This window comes from Tamandua tetradactyla, chromosome 3 (genome assembly GCF_023851605.1).
Source record: "Tamandua tetradactyla isolate mTamTet1 chromosome 3, mTamTet1.pri, whole genome shotgun sequence".
In the NCBI taxonomy this organism is placed as follows: domain Eukaryota; kingdom Metazoa; phylum Chordata; class Mammalia; order Pilosa; family Myrmecophagidae; genus Tamandua; species Tamandua tetradactyla.
The window spans coordinates 131,777,630-131,802,781 of record NC_135329.1 but is presented as its reverse complement, the minus strand read 5'-3'; the positions used below and the strand labels follow the sequence as shown (position 1 = coordinate 131,802,781).

The 25,152-nt window shown below is 37.6% G+C and overlaps 1 long non-coding RNA gene and 1 other non-coding gene across 2 annotated transcripts in view; both read left to right on the top strand.

Moving 5' to 3' along the window:
* Positions 1–25,152, top strand: part of LOC143677675 (uncharacterized) — a 215,482-nt gene that overhangs the window by 147,459 nt on the left and 42,871 nt on the right. The gene's annotated exons all lie outside the window — the stretch shown is intronic.
* LOC143678411 (U6 spliceosomal RNA) lies at positions 21,958–22,064 on the top strand. The gene has a single exon (XR_013173222.1). It is a non-coding gene; the product is annotated as a U6 spliceosomal RNA (small nuclear RNA).

Sequence of the window (25,152 nt, the reverse complement as noted above, 5' to 3'; positions counted from 1 at the left end):
TTCTAAGACTTTGTCAGAAGTAACTTTAGCATCCATATTTCTACAAACGGTCTCTTTAAAGCAATCTAGGCCTTTTCTATCAAACAGTTCACAATCCTTCCAGCCTCTATCCATTAACCAATTCCAAAGTCATTGCCCCATTTTGGTATTTGTGATAGCAGCACCCCACTTTCCTGGTATCAAGATTTGTTTTAATTTCCTAGGCAGCTTAAAGCAGATAACATGAAATGTGTTGGCTTAAACAATGGGAATTTATTAGCTTGCAGTTTGAGACCAAGGAATATGAGACATCATCAAGACGATGCTTTCTTCCCAAAGAACAGCTTCTGTTGATCCTTGGCTCCTGTGCCACATGGATAGGCACATGGAGGCATCTGCTGAACTCTTTCTTCTCTTCCAGACTGCACTGCTTTCAACTTCTTGCTTCTATGGCTTTCACTTTCTTTCTCTCTCTCTGAATTCATTCCATTTATAAAAGACTCCGGTAATAGGTTTATGTCCCATCCTAAATTAGGTGGGTCATAACTTAATTGAAGTAGTCTCCTCAAAATGTTTTACTTACAATGGATTTACATCTACAGGACTGGATTAGATTTAATACAATGTATTTCTGGAGCACATATGGCTTTAAGCTACATCTTCCAAGGAATATGAATTTCTTTCACCTCTAATTTGTTAAACTGTCCTTTACAGAATATACTCTTTTTCAGTTTACTATGGTTTGTATTGACTCTAATCAGAATATTTACATTTTTCTTAAAGTTAGGGCTACTTCTAGGAATTAGCATGTTTTGAGTTTTGCTAATAGTATATTTGAGAAAAAAAATCTAAGTAGAAGTGGAAAAACTGTGTCATTGTGGCTGGCTAATGGGCTGTGTTAATGTTCCCACAAAGGCAGCTAGGTGATTTTCTGCCCATTCTCGGGGCAGTTGTCTAGCCCCTAACCATACTCCCCTGGCACCTAAAGGAGCTTTAATTGCCTCAATTAGCTCTTCTGACCCATCTGCTTCACTGCTATCTCACAGATCTTCCTGAAATCCAAATCTCATCATGCCCCTTTCCTGTTTAGAATTTTTCAATGGCCTACCTTGTCCTTAGTATAAGGTTTAAAGCACTTTTCCTTGTGGGGTGGTGTGCCAGTTTGAATCTGTGGTAGACCCCAGAAAAGTCATGTCCTTTAATCCTCATTCAATATTTATGGCTGGGAGCTTTTTGATTGTTCCTACGGAGATGTGACCCACCCAATTGTGTATGGTAACTTTTTCTTTTTTTTTTTTGCATGGGCAGGCACTGGGAATTGAACCCAGGTCTCCAGCATGGCAGGCCAGAACTCTACCTGCTGAGCCACTGTGGCCCTGCCCTGTGTGTGGTAACTTTTGATTAGATGGCTTCCATGGAGTTGTGACTCCACCCATTCCAGGTGGGTTTTGATTAATTTACTGGAATTTTTTAAAAGAGAAAGCATTTTGGAGAGAGTCCCATTTTTAGAACTATGAGAGAATGACAAGAGCCAGAGACCATGCAGCCAGAGACATTTGGAGATGAAGAAGGAATAGATCCCTGTGGGAGCTTCATGAAACAATAAATCTGGAAAGAAAGCTAGCAGATGCCATGTTCGCTATGTGCCTTTCCAGTTGAGAGAGGACACTCTGAATTTCATCAGCCTTTCTTGAGTGTAGGTAACCTCTTCTTGATGCCTTAATTTGGACATTTTTATAGACTTGCTTTAATTGGGGCATTTTCACAGCTTTAGAATTATAAACCTGCAACTTAAATTTCCCCTTTTAAAAAGACATTCCACTTCTGGTATATCGAATTCTAGCAGCTAAGCAAACTAAAACAGTTGGACATTCATTGCTTTTGATGGTGCCACTCTCACTCCATGAAGTTGGTGAGAGAGAGTGGTTTTGACTCAATTCCCCAGCGCTAAGAGTGATCACCTGAACCAGACTTGGCCAATCAGAGAATTCAAATCTTATTTGCATAGGATTCATAGGGTTAGACCCAAGTTGAAGACAGATCCCTGATAATCAGCCAAAGTCCCATAACCACCCATGCTAGAAAACTAATTTACCTCTTGGACCCTCTAGTAACCTGAGTTGCCCTCGCATTCCAAATATTTTTGTTGAAACAATTTGAATTGTTTTTCTGTGAGTTGAAACCAACAGATTCTTAATTAACACACTTGTATACAAAGTTCTTCACAATCAGGCCCAGACCTACCTCTTCTGACCCATCTCCTAGTATTCCTGCTTTACTGCGCTGACTTCCCCAATGTACCATTCTGTTTTATGACCCTGAGCCCTTCCATAGGTTGTACCCTCTGTCTAGAATGCTTTCCATTGTCCTACTTTCCTTCTTCATCCTCCTATCTCATTCTCTTCACCATTCAAAGGGCCACTCAAGAATGATCTCTCCTCAGAGGTCTTCCCCAAACCCCAGGCTTGGTTTAGTCATCTCTTTGTTATCTTTGCTCTTTCAGAGGAGGTATTGCTCTTCACTGTAGACATTCATCTACTTGTCTGTCTCTCTCTCTGGATTATAAATTTCTTAGGGGAAAGGATCATATATTATTTGACTGGGCATCCCTAACTCTTAGGAGGTGGGGTTTTGAGTTTTGATAAGTTTTTGAAAGAATTTGATGCAGTTCACATTTGATGCAGTTGATATTTTTTCTGGTCCAGATGATCTTTGGTTCACTAAATAAATGTATTTTGAATGATACAGTAAACCAACTAGACCTAACAGACATATATAGACTACTGCACCGAACACAAAGAGAATACACATTCTTCTTGAGCACACATGGGTCATTCTCCAGGATAGACCATATATTGGGTCACCAATAAATTAAAAAATATTGAAATCATATAATGCATATTATCTGACAATAAAAGAATGAAGCTAGAAATCAATAACAGAGGAAGAAATGGAAAATTCACGAATATGTGAAAATTAAACAACATACTATTAAATAACAAATGGGTTAGAGAGGAAATTAGAAACAAAATTAGAAAATTTTCTCTGGCAAATGAATATTGAAATAAAACATACCAAGATGAATGGGATGCAGCAAAGGCAGTGCTAAGAAGGAAACTTATAGTTCTAACTGCTTACATTAAAAAAAGAGAAAGACTTCAAATCAGATACCCAATCTCAAAACTGTAAGGACTAGAAAAAGAAGAGCAGTATAAATCCAAAGTGAGTAGAAGGAAGGAAATAACAAAGATTAGAGCACAAATAAATGAAATAGAAAACAAAAAATATAGAGAGAGAATTAACAAAACCATAAGTTAGTTATTTGAAAAGATCAATAAGCCTTTAGAATATTGACACACACACAAAAAGAGAAAGGCTGCAAATAATAAAAACCAGAAATGAAAAGGGGACATTACTCTGACCATGCTGAAATAAAAAGGACTATAAGAGGATAACGTGAACAACTGCCAATAAATTAGTTAACTAGCTGAAATGGACAAATTATTAGAAATACACAAACTAGTTACATTGACTCAAGAAGAAATAGATCTCAACAAAGTAATTACCAGTAGAAATTGAATAAGTATTCAAAAACTTCCCAACAAAGAAAACTCCAGGACCAGATGACTTCACAGGGGAATTCTACCTAACATACCAAAAAGACTTACCCACAATTCTGTTCAAATCTTCCAAAACATTGAAGCGTTCCCTCCCAAACTCATTCTATGAGGTCAACATCACCTTCATACCAAAATCGGAAAAAGATATCACAAGAAAAGAAATCTACAGACCAATATCTCTCATGAATGTAGATGCAAAAAATCACCAACAAAATTCTAGCAAACTGAATCTAACAGCGTCACAAAAGAATGATATATAACGATAAGGTGGGATTTACCCCTGGGATTCAAGGTTCAATATAAGAAAATCAATTAACATACACCACATTAACAGAATGAAGGGGAAAAAAATCCACATCATCATCATCTCAATTTATGCAGAAAAGGCATTTGACAAAACACAACCCCCTTTCTTGGTAAAAACACTTAGAACAATAAGAATAGAAGGAAGCTTCCTCAACATGATTAGGGAAAAAATGAAAAGCCCACAGATAACATCCTACTTAATGGTGAAAGACTGAAAGCTTTCCCTCTGAGATTAGGAACAAGACAAATATGCCCACTGTCACCACCATTATTCAACACAGTACTGGAAGTTCCAGTCAGAGCAAGTTAGGCAAGAAAGTAAAACTTTCTCTATTTGCAGAAGATATGATCCTATATACAGAAAACCCTGAAAAATCCACAACAAATCTCCTAGAGCTCATAAATGACTTCAGCAAAGTGGTGGGGTACAAGATAAACACCACCAAATCAGAATTGCTTCTAAATACAAGCAGTTGATAATTGGAAGAAGAAATCAAGAAAAAAAATCCATTCACAATGACAACCAATAGAATAAAATATCTAGAAATAAATCTAACCAAGCATATAAAGGACTTGTATAGCAAAAACTACACAACTTTGCTAAGAAGAAAAATTAAAGAAGACCTAAATAAATGGAAAGCTATTCTGTGTTCATGGATTAGAAAACTAAAAATTATTAAGATATCAATACTACACAAAGCAATTTAGGGATCAATGCAGTCCAAATAAAAATTCCAACAACATGCTTTGTAGAAATGGAAAAGTCAATCATCAAATTTATATGAAAGAGTAAGAGGACCCAAATAGCTACAAACATCTTGAAAAAGAAGGATGAAGTTGGAGGACTCACAATTTCTGATCTTGTAACTTATTACACAGTAAACCAAACAGCATGGTACTGGCACAAGGAAGACATATAGACCAATGGAATAGAATTAAGAGCTTGGAGATCAACTTTCACATTCATGGCCAACTGATTTTGACAAAGTAGCAAAGCACTCTTAATTGGGAAAGAATAGTCTCTTCAACAAATGTTTCTGGGAAAATTGGATCTCCATTTGCACCATACCTCACACCATATACAAAAATAAACTCAAACTGGATCAAAGGCCATACTATAAGAGCTAGAACTGCTAAACTCCTAGAAGAAAATGTAGTCATGCATCCTCAGGATCTTGTATTAGGCAATAGTTTCATAGACTTTACACCCAAAGCACAGAAAAGGAAAAATAGATAAATGGGACCTTATCAAAGTGAAAAATTTTGCATCTCAAAGGATTTTATCATGAAATAAAATGACAACCTACACAATGGTAGAAAGTATCTGGAAGCCACATATCCAATAAAGGACTAATATCCAGAATATATAAAGAAATCCTTCAATTTAACATCAAAAATTCAAACAATCCAATTAAAAAATGGGCAAAAGACTTGAACAGACATCACACTAAAGAAGATACAAAATGGTCAGAAAGCATGTGAAAAGATGTTCAACATCATTAGTCATCAGGGAAATGCAAACCAAAACCACAAGATACAATTTCACATCCATTAAAATGGATACTATTAAAAAAACAGAAAGGGAGTGCAAGGGTAGTTCAATGATAGAGTTCTCACCTGCTATGTGGGACACCTGGGTTCAATTCCAGGCCCATGCCCTTTCCAAACAAACGAAAATCAAACAAACAAAAAATTCTTCAAATAGTGCTGCAATAAGAGGATACTCACATGGAAAAAGAATGAAATGTGACCCCTACCACACAGCATACAAAAAGAAAAAACAACCCCAAAACAAAACAGAAAATAAGTGCTGGAGGGGATGCAGAGAAATAGGACATGCATTCATTGCTGATGGCAGTGTAAAATGGTACAGCCACTGTGGAAGATAAAGCGAAGTATAGAACTACCATATGACCCAGCAATCCCATTATTAGGTATATATCCAAAAGAATTAAAAGCAGGACATGAACAGATATTTTCACACTGATGTTCATAGCAGCATTATTCACAATGCCAGAGGATGGAAGCGACCCAAGTGTCCATTGACAGTTGAATTAATAAACAACATGTAGGTATAAACATACTATGGAATATTATTCAGCCATAAAAAGGAATGAAGTCCTGATACATGTTACAATATGGATGAACCTTGAAGACATCATGTTGAGTGAAGTAAGCCAGACACAAAAGAACAAAAATTGTGTGATCGCACTGTTTTTGAAACAATTAAAATAAGCAAACTATTATAGTCAGAATTTAGAATATAGGTTACTAGGGAGGTAGGTGGGGATAGGGGATGGGAATTTAAGGCTTAAAATGTACACAGATGGAAATGTTTTGGTAATGAATGGTGGTAATAATAGCACATTGTTAAGGCAATTAACAGTATGAAATATATATCTGAATATTATTAAAAGGGAAAATGTTAGATTGTATATATGGTTACAGAACAAAAAATTGTTTAAAAAGTCATGGAACTACACTACACTAATAGTGAGCCCTAAGTTAACCCATGAGCTTTAATTAATAGTACAATTATAAAAATGTGCTATCATAAATTGTAACAAATATTCCTTACCAGTGCAAGGTATTGATGGAATATGGGAATCGTGTATTTCATTTGCAATTGTTCTATAAACTCACAACTTCTCTAATAAAAAAGGAAATGTATCTTATTTGACAAAGTTTTTGGAGGAATTCTATGCCCCTTCTGACCAAATTTTATTTAGACCAAACTACTCTTTAGGCCAAATGTCCCTTCATACTCTAATATCCTGAAATTATTTGCTCCCCAGGAAATCAGCAGTCTTTTACTGTAGGAGCATGGGTGGGATTCTCCATTAGCCTTCAGATAGGTCTAGGCTATGCTGGGCTCAGAGTGGGTTAATGACAGGGTATTTCAAAATGGAACCTGTCCAGGTGGTTAAACTAACACAGTACTTCAAGAGAGTTAGTTACCTTCTACACATTCCTCAATGCACTCCAGTTTGGCTCCCACCTATTGACAGAAACTACTTCTGCTGAAATCATCAATACCTAATAGTCACAAATTCATAGACATATTTTGGCCCCTGATTTGAATGCTCATCAGTCTTTGGCACTGCTGACTACTGCTGCCTGTCTCAAACACCTTCTTCTCCTGTGTTCTGTGACCTCTAGCTTCATATTTTCCTTTCCAGCTGTCCTGTCTCAGGCTCCTTTTTATATTCATCTTCTCCCCTGCAGCTAATAAATGTTAGCTCCCACAAATCCAGCATATATAAAACTCACAAATTTAGTTCAACTTTTCATCTAAGTGTCACACCTATATCACAAATGTCATCCTAATAGCTCTAACTAGGCGCACCTCAAACTCAACATGTCTAAAACTAAACTCTAGATATTCTGTTCTAAACTTAGTCCTCAATCTGTGTTCCCTATGTCAATGAGGAGCACCATTTTGCATCTATTTTCTCAATCCAAAACCAAGGAGTCATCTTTGATGTTTGTTCTCCTTAATTTTTGATCCATTTTCAAGATTCACTGAGTCTAAAGAAATATCTTTTGAACCTGCTCATCTATATTTTCCACTACCAACAAATCAAAGCATCTTGTAAAATGACTTTGTAAATGATATCCCAATGTATATTCCCCCACCGCCCCAATCTATTCTCCACCTGTAATGGTAGTGACATTTTCAAAACAAATTTGTTTGGTGTCTCAGTTTGCTAAAGCTGCCAGAATGCGATATACCAGTGTAATGTGGTTTCTCCATTAGGCTAACCTGAGCTTATTCTCAAGGCAGAGGAAATAGATTGGCTTTTAGCAATGGGGATTTGTTAGCTTACAAGTTACAATTCTAAGGCCGTGAAAAATGTCCTGTTTAAGGCATCACCAGGATGATACCTTCTCTGAAGAAAGCTGCTGGCATCTGGGACATCTCTGTCACATGGGAAGGCACAATGACCCGTGTCTTCTGGTGCTTCTCTCCTTTGTTGCTTTCAGCTTCTGGTTTCAATGGCTCCTTCTGTGGGTCCTCTCTTAGCTTCTTTGGGGCTTTTTCCTTCTAAACTCTCTTGGCCTTTTCTGCCCTTTATCCTTTCATAAAGTACTTCAGTGAAAGGATTAAGATCCACCTTGATGATAAACATACAACTATGTGATGATATTGTCAGCCATTGATTGTATACTGTGGATGGCTGTATGTCTGTTAAGATTTCTCAATAAAAATAGATTTTTAAAAAGAGTCATCTTGAAGTGGGTGGGTCACATCTCAATTGAAATAACAACCAAAGGGTCCCACCCACAATACATCTGCACCCATTGGAATGGATTAAAAGAATATGGCATTTTCTAGGGTACATAACAGCTTCAGACCAGCACATTAATTAAGAGCCTTTAATGATGTCCCATTGCTATTCGGACAGAGGAAAATTCCCTTACTTGATCTTCAAGACCCTACCAGGTCTGGCCTCTACCTGTATTTCTGACTCATTCTGTATTTGTACCTTTTGGTCTTTCTGCTCAAGTCATATTATTCCTTATTTAACCCTTACTATTTACCATGTTCTCTTCTACTAAAGACATTTTCATATGCTCCTTTGTCTTTCCTCTTGATCTGGTTAAATATTACTCATTCTTTAGATCTTAGTCCGGTGGTCACTTCTTCAGGTGAGCCTTCCCTGATGTCCTGCTCTAGGTCTTTTCTGTGCCCTCCCTAAGAACCTCACCTTCATAGTACTAGGCACAATTCTAACTTTCCCTTTATTGGTGCAATTATAAGATTACAGTCTGTTACTTCTATTAGGGCCATCTGATTTTGCTTACTTTTTTTTTTTTTTGCCAGTTATTGTTACTTAATAAATTGCCCCTTAATATGGTGACTTAAAACATTAACCATTTATTATTTCACAAGAATCTGCATATTGGCTAGACTTAGTTCTGTTGATCTCAGATGGACTCATTTATGCAACTGTATTTAGCAGTGGAGTTGACTGGGGTTCAGATGGACTAGGATGATCCTGTCTTACAGTAAATGCTCTGTTCCATGTGGTTTCTCCATTAGGCTAGCTGAGCTTATTCTCAAGGCAGCAGAGGCAGATCTATAAGAGCAAGAGCTCTTGAAACAGACCTAAGTGCAGAAATGGCACATTCACTTCCTCTGCATTCAGTTTGTCAAAGCAAATTGCAAGACCTTCTCAGGTTCAAGGGGTAGGGAAATAGACTCCATCCCTTGGTTGGAAGTGAGGTGGGGACTGGAGCCAATAAATAACAGCCCCACATCCTTTCTGTAAAGTCAACCCATTGTGTGGTATTTGTCATAATAGCTCTGGCAAGCTAAGATATCCTAATTTATCTTCAGTGCATCATAGAAGAGGATGTTGCCACCCACACAATTGGTCGTTTACCTCAGTCTTTCTGAACTTTCGTTCTGGATTGGAACCAAATATTCAATTATAGCTCAATGATATAATTCAGTTTTGATAGGCTTCATCACAATATGACAAATTAGAGTTTCTTCTAACAACAAACAGAACTAGAAGAAATAATGTATTTAATTGTTTTAATATATCACATAATATTCAGCATAATGTAATCAATACCTATTGATCTGTATAAGTAAACCATTTAGATTTTTACACATTTGAAGAAGAAAGAGGGTACCAGTCCCAGAAATATCTTCTTTCCATTTATTTAAGTGTAGTTCACACCTTTGGAGAAAGAAATATTATTTCAAAGCCAAACGCTAAAGCTTGCATTCTCTTTTTCTTTTTCTTTCTTTTATATGCAGTGCTCTATTGGTATACTAACCAATATAACTATTGGTATATTAACCATGGACATATGTTTTTCATTTCACTATGTTACTGACACACATGTTTTTTTCTTCTGTGGGGAGGGGGAAATCAACATATAAAATATAACAGCTGTTGCAAAATGTATATGCATTTTTAGATGATTGACTGAAGTTCCCCCAAAACAAATTATGTCTTAGTGAACAAAAGAAGAATTTGTGATTTATTTACGGTGTCCAGATCCCAAACATAAAAGCTTAATATAATCAGTCATCTGCAGCTTTAATATTAATTGCACTTGGAAAAGCAGCAGAATAGCAACCTTTGGGTGGGACAGAGCAGCTGAGAAGCATATATTCATAATACAAAGCAGCTGGTTACCCTTGGCAAGTGTTGGGAGATTGACTTGAGAAACAGTAACTCATCCCAGGAAAAGAATGCACTCTTCCCAGCAGCCAAGGTCAAAAAGCCAGGGATCCTCCTAGAAGAGAGTCAACTGCTGGGGCAATTTTGTTCAACAAATTGTTATTTCCCCATGCTAAACACATTGCCTTCCTGCCAATTCTCATGAGCGTGTGAAGAAAAAATAATCACTTGCATCAATTATTCTGGGCACCAGTGTCGTAGTGGGCTGTGAGTGATGGGTTGGTGTCCTGTGGTGGGCATCCAAGAGACACAGAGTAGAAAGATCTGGGTTTGGCCAAATTCCATGAGAATTGATGTGGTCTTCAAATCAACTCAGTGACCAGCCTCATCTTTGGGAGGGAGGTTATGGAGAAGTGATCAAATGTTTCTATTTGACCCAGAACTAAGAGCTGGAAGTCTTGACTAGGGAGAAGTCATGCAGAACTCTTAATTTCAGAATGAATTCCTGTTTGCTTTATGTTCCTTAGCATGATTCTAGATTCCACCTTTATTGGAGCAGACCCCTGAAACAATCCGAACGGAGAGACCCTCAGGGGTGGAGACCACACTGTTTCATCTTAACATTCTTCCTGCTCTTGATGTGTTCAAAGTTAACAATTGCTAGGCTGAAGTGAGAGGGAACTGAGTTATTTCACAGTTCCCTCCCGATCACTTATTTCCTGTTGAATTAATGGGCCCTTGGGCAGATCTAAGCCGTTAAATTTTTTTTTCTAAACTAGTGATTTAAGTCCCGGGGTTCAAGAATCAGTTCTAGGGAATATCTGAACTACTTCAAATTAGATGGACGATTTTGTGGATTTTTTCTGAAGAGAGAATTCATTATTTTTACAAGTTTCTCAGAAAGGACCATGATTCAACAAACAGTAAGAACCATTGTTTTAAGCCATTCTTAAAACAATTATTTTGAATTGATCATAAACTTCCCTATTCTATTTGCTACCCCTTGGGAAACGGACACATTAAGATATATTGCTTTCGTATTAAATTATCCTAGATTTCTATGGTTCAAACTCTTATGTTAACTTTTCATGGTTTTTCTGTCTCCTCCCTCACTGACTCTGTTACCTTTTCCTTTGTTATCAGCAAGTGTCTTTCTCGCAATTTCTCCCTGCCTGGGGAATTAGATAATTAAACTGGTCAGAAAGGTAGTAAGTAGGCTCTTAGGGAGAGTCTTTCCTATGAAAAAATGTGCAGGCTTTCATGCACAGACTATGGGGCACCTCTTTTGGTAAGTCAGGGACCAACTTTACTTTTTTCCCATTCTTCTTTGCTCTAGGTAACCAACCTGATTTCTTGATACTAGAGAGGTAAATGTATTAGATATGCAATGTAGAGTACACTAAGATGCACATTTTACTCTGTTATTACGCTTTGTGTTGACCAACTATGGCCATAATAATTCTTTATAATAAATCACCCCAAAATACAGTGGCATGCAATAATACGCATGTATCTCTCTTTGTCTGCTGGTCTGCTGGAGCTTTGGTAATCTAAGTAGGTTCAGTTGGGCTTGGCTTAAAACTGTGTATTGGATACAGAATTATTCTACTTACTTTTTTAAACCAGTAGCTAGTTGAGGCAAAATGTAGGAGGACAAGAGGGGTGAGCATTGACACGTGATACCTCTTAAGGCATAGGTTTGGTACTGGCATACTGTTAGTTCTACCCATGTTTCTTTGGCCAAAGTAAACACATGGTCAAGTTCAGTAACAATGGGGAAGGGAAGTATATTCTTCCTAGGGAGAACAAGTGAATAAATTTGCTCAAAATATGTTTAATTGAGGGCAGGCCATGGTGGCTCAGTGGCAGAGTTCTCTGCCTGCCATGCTGGAGACCCGGGTTTGTTTCCTGGTGCCTGCCCATGTGTAAAGTATATATATACTTAATTGACCACAAGCATCTTCTTATTGTAAGTGAATTCAGAATTTTCAAAAGAAAATTAACTGCAGATCATTTGCCATGGTTAAAAAAGAGACAGATTAAATTCTCTAGCATGCTAGTATGATTCAGAAGCTTCCAGAAGCAAGAATTGTTTTTCGTTGTTCATCCTGAGTGTGGTAATGTGCCACCCCCTTCCAAATCCCCTCCCCGACAAAAAAACCCTGAAAATTCCTCAACCAGTTTAATAACTGAACAAAAGAATATTGCCAATAGTTCCTCAGCCATGAGATTTCAAACCTAGTTCTGAATCACAGTTTATGGATATTGTTTGAGCAGTTTTTTTGAGCTCCCATGATACAGTAATCCCACAGGGGGCAGTTTGTTTGTTGTTTCAGATAATACCATCTGCTCTTAGCAGTATCTGTCTGAAATTCCCTTCTTCTACATTATGAAAACGTCTCTGTGTAAGTTCAGAAATTTTACCTTCATAACTTATTCATGGCTGGGAGAAAAGGGTACAACCTTGGGGAGAATCTCTGAAGAGAGAGGTACTAACCGTCCTCAATCCCCTAGGGAATTCTCAACTGAACAGACTTAGTAGAAAGATGATGATGTTCATTTGTACTTTCTGGCTTTTTAATTCTTTCTTGATGTAATTTTTTTTCCTTAAAATTTGGGCAAGATGGTCTATGTCTCTAAGATTTAATGAAAAACAGCAAAGGATAGGCTATGGATCAACCCTGATGAGAAAGGGCATGGAGCTTGGCCTCAATTGGCTAAGGTCTGAATTTTGATGGCCATCAATAAGCTGTGTATCCTTGGGAAAGTGCCCCAACTTCTCTGAGCCAGGTCTCATTACCTGTAAAGTGAGCACACTATGCCTGCATCAGAGCGTGAGTTTCCCACAAATCAGTTCTCAGAAATCTACGAAATGGAATATATCCATTAGCATCCATAGTAGGGGAAAATAACCAAGCTTTCATTCTAGAGAGCTTGAATCCATGAAAGAACCATCAAAATAAAACGAAGAGCACTTTTGATTCTAATCTTGGATGGCATCTGCTCAAAATTAGATTGCAGAAAAGCTGAGAGGAGTTAGTTTCCAAACACCTAGATGTTACAATTGTTCAGTTATTGATTTTTCACCTTTGTCTTATGACTTTGAAGAGGTTAATTCAGGTAGCAAGCTATCCTTTTGACTGATGTTAAGTGGATGAGTGGGGTGGGGATGGAGAAATAAAATAGGAAAGAAGGAAAAATTTGCCAATGTTTTCAAATTATTAAATGCTGATTTTATGGAGAGATGTTCAACTGTGTCATGAAAACAATTTCACCTCTGTACAGCAATGGAGAAATAAATGGCAAACCAAACGTGTTCTTGCTTAGCATTTAAAGTAATTTTTGTCCAAAATAAATTCTATGATAATAGTAGCAATGGTTATTTTTAAGGCTTACCATGAAAAGCATTATGCAAAATGCTTCATATTAATTGTCTTATAGACCTGCATGAGAACGGATCTTAAAATTCAATTGAAAATAGAGGCATTGTACACTTAAGTATTTAAAAGGCCGATACAATTACTGCCTATAAGCAAAAATGGCTTATTTTGTGTAGATAAGAAAAAAAAATGCCACAATTGTCAAATAACATAGCGGAAATGAAAAAATGCATACATATCATTGAAACAACAAAAGAAAGGGCACTGGTCAGCAGCATCTCTCACTTAGTACTATGAAGATTTTTTATTGTCTTGGCAAAGAATATATTTTGTGTGCATATATTTAAATTGAAAAAACTTGAATTATCAAAGAAAAATGTGTAGAACGCTGACATATACCGAAAATAGGGTGAGGACGTTGAAAGCAAAGCAATTTGTGATTGATGGTTAAATTATACAGCGCTGTCACATCCTCCGCAAGACTGAAGGACATTTCTCCTTTGTGTCAAGAAACCACTGCAGTACTTGTGACAATAAATTTGAAGGCTGAATGTGTGGCTGAAAAATTTCACTAGGGGGCAGCCTATCACTGAAATGTGAAACGATGTATTCTACATCATCTGATTTCAATAAGAAACTGGCCCAGGGGGGTACACGTTCTCGGCACAGCTTCTAAAGGAAAATTTATGCGTCTATAAAATGTTGAATCAGCACAGTCGGTGGTGAATAAAGGAAGGAAAAAGTCTTGCATAACATTAGAAGCCCCGCATAAATAGATAGCTAACCATACAAATGTTGTGTGCTTTGAACACAAAACGTTTCTGATATGTGTGCAGAACAGGGGACACAGGCAGCTGTCAGATTTTTAAAAGAGTCATAGTTTAGACACACACACACACACACTGAAGGAAAAGCCACTGTGTAAGTAAACATTTTACAATTGGGAAGAAACTGAAATGAGTAGAAATTGACTAATCCTTTAGGCTTTTAAACCCTGGGGTTTAAACTGAGCCAAACGCTGCAGCCTGGATTTTCCTCTGCTTCTCTGTGACTTTCGTTTGACCCTATATATCCATCTATTGTTTTTTTTTTCTTTTTGCCACTCTTGCTCTTGCATTTTATATTCCTCTAGTGGGCTCACCTAACAAAATCAACAGCGCCAGCCCCGTAGAGAGTCGTGACTATGTTTTTGTAACCGGGCTCTGAATGGTCTCAGAACATTACGCGAAGGCAGTATTTGAAATGTGATACTGCTCAGTTCTCCGGCCAGCAAGCAGGGCTGTCGGGTGCTATTGTGTCTGTGATCATGAAAGGCATCTGCGGGTTCTGACACCCCTGAGAAGCCGAGGTGACCTTGTGTGGGCCGGGGATTGGGACAGAGCAGAGGGTGGTCTGGCACACTGTCCAGGACCCACTATGTGGTACAAGGCAGCCATCAATCACGTGTGGCAATTTGGAGGGCACTCCTTGAAGCCTGTGATACAAATGGAGCTCTCAAAGGAGGGAAGAGGCTAGCAGCTTAGACCTCACCGAATCAACAATCATCCAGCAAAGTAAAATTTATGGCAGTAGAGAGCATGGCTGGGGGTGGGCTCTCCAGTCAGATTAGGATGTGAATCCTAATTCTGCCTCCTGCTAGCTGGATGTCTTTGGGCAAGGTACATAAACTTCTTTGTGCCTCAGATTCCTCTTCCGAAAAATGAATGCTTAGAAAAGTGCATGGCACATAATGAGTTCAATAAAATTTAGCTATCATCATCATCATCATCATAATCATTATTATTAAAGATGAGGTAAGGGGGCTTCATGAAAAATCTCAGTTTCCTCATCTGTAAAATGGGGATAATAGTAGAACCCACTCTACAGAGGTGTTGCAAGAATTAAATGAGCTACTATATGTGATGTGCTTAGAGCAGTACTTGGCAGATAGTAAGTGTTCACTGAATGTCAATCTTTATTATTATTGTTATTAGAAATCTAGATGGAAATAAAATTACTTTCCAGTCTAAAGCATTGTGGGGAATGAATGGGATAGACAGAAGGTGTTCAGTATACAGCAGTCATTCAGGATGTTCAATAAATCTTGATTCTTTTTATTTCTTAGTTCAACAGTTCTGTTGCTTAGTATCCAGACATGCATTGACTTCAGACGGAAACCTAAATTCAGCAGTAGGGACCCAGAGGTTACATAAAATCAGTTCCCTTTCCCAAGAGCATTTCACAACTTGCCCATAAAACTATTCTAGCACCATTTTTTAACAACATGAAAATCTCATTTTAATGGAAATGTAATATACAAAGTACATTAGTTAGGATGCATTCAAATGAAAGGGAAAGACAGCATAAATATGGCTTCAATTGTTAACAGTATTTGTTTTTTACATTATGAGAATTCTAAAAACAGACAAGATTCACGCTTTTTTTCTCCTATCAGTTTATTGATGTCAAAGACTCAGGCTCTATAAACATTTTTTTTGAAGTTTTAATATTATATTTTATTCAGCCCAATATATCCAAAGTATTATCATTTTAATATGCAATCATTCGAAAAATTATTAATGAGCTATTTTACATTCTTTTTTTGGTACTAAGTCTTCAAAATCTGCATTTTATATTCATAGCACATCTCCACTTGGACTAGTCACAGTTCAAGCGCTCAGTGGCCACATGCAGCCTGAGGCTCCAGTACCGGACAGTCTCTTCTAGACCTTTCAGCAGCAGTTTCCTCTTTGAGCAGTTTCCTCCCATGGCTTCCAGGAATTTACAATCTCCTGACCTTCTTCCTATTCTGCCCCCCTCCCTCCCAGCCTACCCTGGTCTCCTTTACCAGGCCCTCCTCTTTTTTTTTTGTACAGCTTCTCCCTAGGTCATGCTACTGGGGCCTCTTTGATAATCTGAAGATATCTATGGGTTCTTACTCCAGAAGAGAGCATACACATGCACATCATTGTGCATGTATGTTCAGGGGCCTTTAAGCATGAAACCCATCCAGAGATTCTGTAGAAATTCATGGACCCAGGACAAAGAATTCCAGCAATATAAAGAACTGTGCAATGAGAAGGAATGATTCTTAATAGATTTCATTGGCAAGCATAGGGCTAGGAAGTTGCTCAGAAAATCCACACAGACTTTAAACCAATGAACTTCAAACTTTTGATGGTGGAGACATTTGATCTGGGATACTTATTAGAATTAAAGGCTCTTGGGCTTTTCTACCAGACATTCTAGTTTAGTGGGTCTTCGGGGCAGTGCAGCAAAAACAAAACGAATTTTAACAAACATTTGATTTTTATGCAGGAGGCTCTAGAAACACACTTTGAAAAGTATTTCCTTAGTGTTGGCTGAACTTGGATCAGGTTTTACAGACATGGGTTCTGAGAAAAGTAAAATAAAAAAATATATAAGCTGCAAAGCATATCTGTCTTAAGGTTTAATTTAAGACATTTATCTAAACTCTTCATGCAAGCAAGGTTAGATTCTTCCCAATGAAGAAGAGGACTAAAAGTGTGGCTTGGTAGGAATGCTGGGGTATAATTCTCTTAAAGATAAGTTTTGCCTGAAAGACACAAGCTATACTACTAGCAAACTATTAGAGGATTTGGACGTTCTCAATCCTATTCTTGTTGTTAACATAGTTGTCTACCATAGCCCCAGTGGAGTCAACATGTAGGGTTTATTTTGTATTTTGGGTGTCAAATTTACTTATTCCTCTCAGCCATATCCTCTGATTATGATTGCTTTTGTCAGCCAGGCAAACTTGAGGTCAGGAACCATATTTTGTCTTTTATCTGTAATCCCCCACCTAGATACCTGGTATAGTACTCTGTTAATATAGTTTTATAAGCTCAGTAACTGCTCTATTAATTTATAATATAAGATGGTTGAAAGCAATGATATGTCTCCTGTAGTCTTCATGATTGTAAACCCACAAGCTTCTTGCCATGGCAATGTGGGAGGCCTTCATAAGTCAGTAAAGTGAATTCAAATTCATTTTGATCACATCCTTTATTAGAGATTTCAACTCCTAGATACACAAGTAGAGGCTGAAAATAAATTCCTTTAGGCTGCATTCAGGTTTGGCCATTCTAATAGTGGGGGAAGGATTCTCCTTATTTGGAGCTAGCGTTGGTGGGCTCACTTTGACTTCTAAGATGTGCTCCTGACTTCTAAGATGTCCCCAAAGTGGTGCCTTTTTCCTTCCTTCATGCTACACTAATGGTTCTGTTAGCCGTGGGCTCCAGACAGAGAAAGGGCTAAGGAAATATTCTGACCCTCTGAGGCAGGTGGAGGGCAATGATCCTCCTGCTTGTTACAGAGACCAGTAGAATCCCTGCTGACTCAAAGCCATCGACCTCCAGAAAAATCAGGTTTCAGCTTAGAGCTGAGAATAGCTACTCACCTCAATAACACCAGGGTTTATGGCCCTGTGTAAATTGACATTGTAGATATCATTTTATATCCCAAATAGTTTATTTTAATGCAATGAGAAGGACTTTTGTGCAAAGGAATTCTCAAGCATGCAGTACCAGGCCATGTTCGGAATTCCCTTAAGCCTCATTACTGCTGAGTCTCAAATTAAATTCTTTGCTCCTACCTGAATGAGTTGCCTGAGGGCTTTTTTTTTTCAATCTTTCTTTGTTGGTGGCTATTTTTTAAATAGGATTTAAAGAGTCTGTTGTGAGTCTTGGGAATGTGGCATAGAAAGGTAGGTAAACACAAAGGCAAAGTAACATAAGGCAGTGTTTTAGGCAAATATACGGTAACATAAGGAAAGCTTAAAAATGCACAGTGGTGCTACCTGTCAGTGCACAGCCTGCGTTTCAGTAAACCCCAAACATCTGAAAAACAATTTTTGTCATTCATTGCCTTTAGCTCCCAAAAGAATCTGCCCTTCTCTAAGCGAGAGACAGCATCACTTACAAGCCCGAGGGATCTGCTATGCGCATTCAACAACTAGAAAGTGTATTTGTTTGGGGGTGGGGGGATGAGATGGTGCACTTAAAGAAGAAACTCAAGCTGTTTTTAAAATAGGCAGCGATCAGGTGGACTATTTTATTGGCAAGGATTAAGGACTGTTTTTGAAAACGTGGTTATACATCAATGATAATCTCAAAAGAATCCAGAGTGTTTTTAAACAAGACACAAGAAAAATCTTACACAGATAACACATGGCCAAACAAGTTTCCCCAGATATTCACTTTTTTTTTTTACACTAATGAACCATTGGAGATACTTAAAATAGGTTTATTGAATTGAATGGAAGTAAGCCACAGTTGCACAGCTTTTCTCTGAGGAGGTCTATTAAAAGAGTAAGGAGACATGTGCCCTTGATGAAGTCTAATTATCAGTGTTCAAAATAATCACCAGGAGGGATGGCCTATTCCACTGAAGCTTGTAATTCTTCTGAAATGGGCAAAATTCAGTGGGCTTGCAACTGAAATTCCTAGACATTGCCCTTCTTAAACCCTACAACCTCCTCTCAATATTACACATTGTAGTATTGGAGTTCCCTGGGAGACACACTAGAGCAAGAAATAGAAAACCCAAGTAGCATTTGTTTCATGCACATATTTTTTTCAGTTATGGGCAGGTGAGGACTGTATCAGTCCTTCCAGGAAGCAGGAAGCACACTCAACTGGTGTTTTTTGGTTCCTAGACCACTCAAGTAAATGGGTAGGATTAAACAATAGGAATTTATTTGCTAACACTTTTGAGGCTAAAAGAAAGCACAAATCAAGATGTCATCAAGGCAATGCTTTCTTTCCAAAGACTGGTATTCTGGGACTGGCTGCAGGGGACCCCTGGTCCTTGGCTTCTCTGTCACGTGGTAGTGCACAGGGTGGTTTACCCTGGCCTCTCCATTCTCTTCCAAGTTCCACTGAATTTCAGCTTCTTACATCTGTGGCTTTCTTTCTGAATTTCACTCCACTTACAAAGGTCTGTAGTAAGAGGATTAAGAACCATCCTGATTGAGGTGGGCTACGTCTTGATCAAAAGATTAAGTGGGCACCCTTATCAAAAGGTCTACTTCCAATGGTTCACACTCACAGGAATGGATTATACTTAAGAACATGTTTTTTATGGGGTACATACAGATTCAAACCACCACAGCCAGGAACACAGTTGTGGTTCTGATGAGAGCTGAGCCCAGGGAAGAAGGGCTGCCATGGAAAGCAGCCTCTACTAGAACTCTGTGCAGGGAGGGTGGAGGTGCAGTAAACACTAGTCTTTCTCCGTGCCCGCTGAGCTCAGCCTCAGTCAGTGAGCCCCATGGGTTGGATGACCTGAAAGGCAGAGGTTCCGATCGCCCTGTGATACCAGCCTTCCCAAGCAGATTGCAGGGTTGAGAAGAACAGCAAATGGATGTCACCATGCTTCAGAAACAACAGACTGTGACAGTGGAGCATGATGTATATAAGCTATTTTAAAAAGAAAGCAACTTACAACAAATTAATCAGATCTTTAATTTCTCCCTTCTCTATAAACCCTAATCATACATCTTCACGAAAATGTCTGCTAAAGAACATTAACACATCTATTTTAGTTCTTCCAGTTACTTTACCTTTCTTCCGCCATCTCTGAATAGAGCACAACATAAGTAAACATGCTTTTAGACTCCCTCGTCTACCTTTTGGTCTCCTGTGATATATTATAAATGCACTGGTAGCAAAGACTACAGGCCTGTACATTTGGGCCTGTGCAGGCAATGAGCATGTCCTTCATAACCACAGTTAACAAGAATGTAAAGAACCTAAAACTAAAATTTTATCATTGGTCCCTGAAGTTGTGCCTCAAAGAGGATTACAATTTTGGATCTTGTGTGGGAAGTAGGAACTTGGAGGTACATGGACAACTGGACAGTTTGCTAAGTCTAAGGAACACAAAGACATAAAAGACATGGTGTCATGGTTAGATTCATGTGTCAACTTGGCCAAGTGGTGGTACCTGTTTGTCTGGTTGGGCAAGTTCTGGCTTGTCTGTTGCGATGAGGACATTTCATAGAACTAAATCATGATCATGTCAGCTACATCCACAGCTGATTACATTTGTAATCAGCCAAACAGGAATGTCTTCTGCAATGAGTAATGCTTAATCTGATCATTGGAAGCCTTTTAAGGAGGATTCAGAACAGACAGGCTCTTCCTGTCTTGGCTGGTGAGCCTCTCCTGTGGAGTTCGTCCAGACCCTCCATCGGAATCGTCGGCTTCACAGCCTGACCTGTGGATTTTGGACTCTGTGTTCCCACAGTCACGGGTGACACTTTTATAAATTTTACATTTGCGAGTCTTCCCTGTTGATTTTGTTTTTCTAGAGAACCCTAACTAATACACATGGTATCAGAAAAGACAAGAACTCCAAGGAATTGCAATTTAGTGTAAGTGTTTTAACAGAGAAATGAACAAAGCTCTGAGATCCTGTGAAGAAGGATGTCTAGGGAATGAAATAAGGCTTTCAGAAGAGGTGACAAACAAACTGGGTCATGAAGAAAGAGTAGGGATTTTCTAAGGGTATGGTCTAAGCAAAGGCATGTTTTGCAATAGTGTGGCTGCAACTGGCTGAGGTGGGAAGCTAGGAGAGAAGGTCAGAGATGAGACAGTTTGGATTAGTTTGGAAAAGTCTTCCTCATCTACCAATTGTGGAGATTCATCAACATTTAATGGAAACATAATATATGATGCAGTTTTGATATTAACTTGCAATCTCTCTTCAATTAGCTAAGAAAAATCTTTCACCTTTTTTGGTCTTTTTAGTTCACAATTGTTCTTCCCTCCTCCATGCCAATTTGCATCAGAATTTAACATTAATTTTGCAGTCAGTAATTGTTCAGAGTTTATATTTGAGTCTAAACTTAGGCTTAGTTAAGCCTCAACAAGTCACATTTCCATAATTTGAGCTATTGCTGTCACCAGTTTATTACTGTATAGATTCAGGCAAAGCTGGAAATTAAAGTTTGCCTTCCTTCTGAATATTCTTTGCCAATTTCTAGCTGCTGTTATTCAGGGAAGGTCCATGTCTAGACCTCTGGTTATGATTATGCTTTCCTCTGTCATATTCTTTGGTATTTGAGGGTAAGAGACAATATTTTTTCTACTTTATAGAAGTGGTTTCCCCCTTTTCCATTTTATGAAGCTTTCCAAGATTCCCAGGACTTTCAAAGCTTGGAGCTTTGTCTTAGACTTTCCGGCTGGAATGATGGTTTCTGAAATGGGAATCACTTTAAATAATCTGGATTCAACTTTTTTCATAGCATGCAAATATGAAAGGAGCCTAAATTAACCCCTTAATTATTGCCATTATTTATCATTTTACTATCATATGGGCTAGCTATTAATAGGAAAGAAAAAAAGTTACTGACCATGCTGAAGAAAGGTAGTCCATCTTGGATGACTCTGTGTTTTTATTATGAAGGGACAGGTTAAAGTCAACTTTATCATATAGGTAGGGTCCATAAAGTGTAGGTTATAAAATATTTCAGTGTGAGAAAAGTTTTTCAAAGTGTAGCTCATTAAGAAAGTACAAAAACACCATTCCATGCTCGCTTCGGCAGCACATATACTAAAATTGGAATGATACAGAGAAGATTAGCATGGTCCCTGCGCAAGGATGACACGCAAATACGTGACGCGTTCCATATTTAAAAACAACAACGATACCAACAACAAAAACATTCCCCTGATATAAAAATCAAACAACTCTATTCTTTAAAGATTTTTTACTCTCATCTCAAACTAGGTAGAATTTCACTTAGTTTGTTTATCTAGAAGGAAACATTTCATGGGGATTTAAAAAATATTGTCAATTCTGGGCAGGAGGTTAAGCAGCTTTCATCATGGGACGAACATACCATTTCCTGACAATGGAGTCGTAGATCAGGTGCCAGGATATTAGGATTAACCAGATGCCGTGGCTGTTTCTGTATGAAAGACAGAAACTCGTTAGAATATAACTATTTCCAAGAATAATTCTCAATGTGGCTGCTTCAGTGAGTGTGATGAAGATGGAGATGCAATAACAATTCACGTTTCTATTGCATGATAAAATTTTTCTTTACTGATTTGTCTTTTGGCTTATTCCAAAATAGATTTGAGGCCCATAATATTTAAAAATTTAAAAACACAGTGTATGTGATGACATTATTCCATTCTTTTAAAAACTATTGTGATGAAATATACGTAACATAAAATTTACCATTTTAAAATATAAAAGCCAGTGACATTTAGGACATCCTCAGTGTTGAGCAACCATCACCACTATCTAGTTCCAGAATATGTTCATCAACTCAAAAAGAAACTTTACACCCATTATGCAATCACTCCCCATTTCCCCCTCTTCACAGCTCCTGGCAACCACTAATCTGCCTTCTGTCTCTATGGATTTGCCTATTTTAGATATTCATATAAGTGTAATCATTAGATATGTGGACTTTTATGTCTGACTTCTTTCACTCAGCGTAATGATTTCAAAGTTCATCCATGTTGTAGCAGGTATTGACACTTCATTCTTTTATAGCCTAAAATATTCCATTATATGGATATACCCCAATTGGTTTTTCTATTCATGTTTTGGCAGACATTTGGACTGTTTCCACTTTTGGCTATTGTAAATAGTGCTGTATGAACATTCATGTACAAGATTTTGTTTGAATACCTATTTTTAATTCTTTTGGGTGTATAAATAGGAGTAAAACTGCTAGATTATATGGTGATATTTTGTTTAACTTTTTAAGAAACCACCAAATTGTTTTTCACAGTGGCTGCATCATTTTACACTCCCACCAGCAATGTGCCAGGGTTCCAGTTTCTCCACATCGTTGCCAACAGTGTTGTTTTCCTATTTTTAAAATTATAACCATCCTAGTGGGTGTGAAGTGGCTTTTCATTATGGTTTTTATTTGCATTTCCCTAATGATTAGTGATGTTAAGCATCTTTCCATGTGCTTTGAATATCTTCTTTGGAGAAATGTCTATTCAAGTCCTTGCCTATTTTTAAATTGAGTTGTTTGTCTTTTTGTTGTTGGTTTGTAAGACTTCTTTATATATTGTAGACACTACACCATTATTAGATAAGTTTACAAATATTTTCTCCCTTCTTTGTATCTTGTAACAAATTTTTATTTCAAATCTATTTTGCTTGATATTGGTATAGCCACTCCAGCTCTTTTTTAAGTTATTATTTGCTTGGAATATCTTTTCCATCCTTTCACTTTCAAGCTGTTAGTGTCTTTAGATCTAAAGTGGGTCTCTTGTAGATAACTTATAGTTAGATCACTTTTTAAAACATCCATTCTGCTAATCTCTGTCTTTTAATCGGACACTTAATCTAGTTACATTAAAGTGATTGTTGATAAGGAAGGACTTAGTTCTGCCTACTGCTGTTGGTTTTCTATAAGTCATATCTTTCCATTCCTCAATTCCTCCATTACTGCCTACTTTTGTGTTTCACTGATTTTTTCTAGTGTCTTGTTTTAATTCCCTCATCTGCTTATATTTTTAGTTATTTTATTAATGGTTACCCTGATGATTATAACTGACATTCTAAATTCATAACAATGTAGCTTCTTAGCCTCAATAACATAGAAACCTCTACTCCTATATAGTTCCTTCCACCTCTCTTATGTTGTTATTATAATTTACATCTTTATACATTGTGTCCATCAACATAGAGTTATAACTATTGTTTTATGCATTTGTCTCTTAAGTCATTTAGGGAAAAAAGAGGAGTTACAAATCAAACATAAAATAATACTGAATTTTATGTTTACTTATGTAGTTACCTTTACTGGTGTTCTTTACTTCTTCATATGGCTTTCATTTAAGCCTGAAGAATACCCTTTAATATTTCTTAGGGCAGGTCTGCTAGCAGTGAACTACCTGAGCTTTTGTGTATTTGAGAATGTCTTAATCTGATCCTCATTTTTTGAAAGACAGTTTTTCTGGATATAAAATTCCTGGCTGACAGTTTCTTTCCCTTTAGAACATTACATATATTATCCCACTTCCTTCTAGCCTCCATGGTCTCTTTTTTTTAATATTTTTATTGAGAAATCTTCACACACATAAGTCCATCCCAGTATACAATCAGTGGCTCACGGTATCATCACATAGTTGTGTATTAATCACCATGATTATTTTTAAAACATTTGTATCACTCCAGAAAAAAAAAAAGAAAAAAGAAAAAACTCCTACATTCCTTACCCCTTACTCCTCCCTCTCATTGACTACTAGTATTTCAATCTACTCAATTTTAAAAAATCTTTATCCACCTATTATTTACCTATTTTTTTCCTTATTTTTTTACTCATCTGTCCATACACTGGATAAAAGGAGCATCAGACACAAAATTTTCACAATCACATAGTGAATTTTAAAAGCTATGTTATTATACAATCATCTTCAAGAATCAAGACTGCTGGAACACAGTTAAAACAGCTTCAGGTACTTCCCTCTAGCCACTCCAATGAACCATGAACTTAAAAGGAATATCTGTATAATGCATAAGAATAACCTCCAGGACAAACTCTCATCTCTTTTTGAAATCTCTCAGCCACTATAATTTTATTTTGTCTCATTTCTCTTCCCCTTTTGGTCAATAAAGTTTTCTCAATCCCATGATGCTGGGTCCTGGTTTATCCCAGGAGTCCTGTTCCATGTTGCCAGGGTGCTTTACACCCCTGGGAGTCATGTCCTGCATAGGGGTGACAGTGGTGAGTTCGCTTGCTGAGTTGGC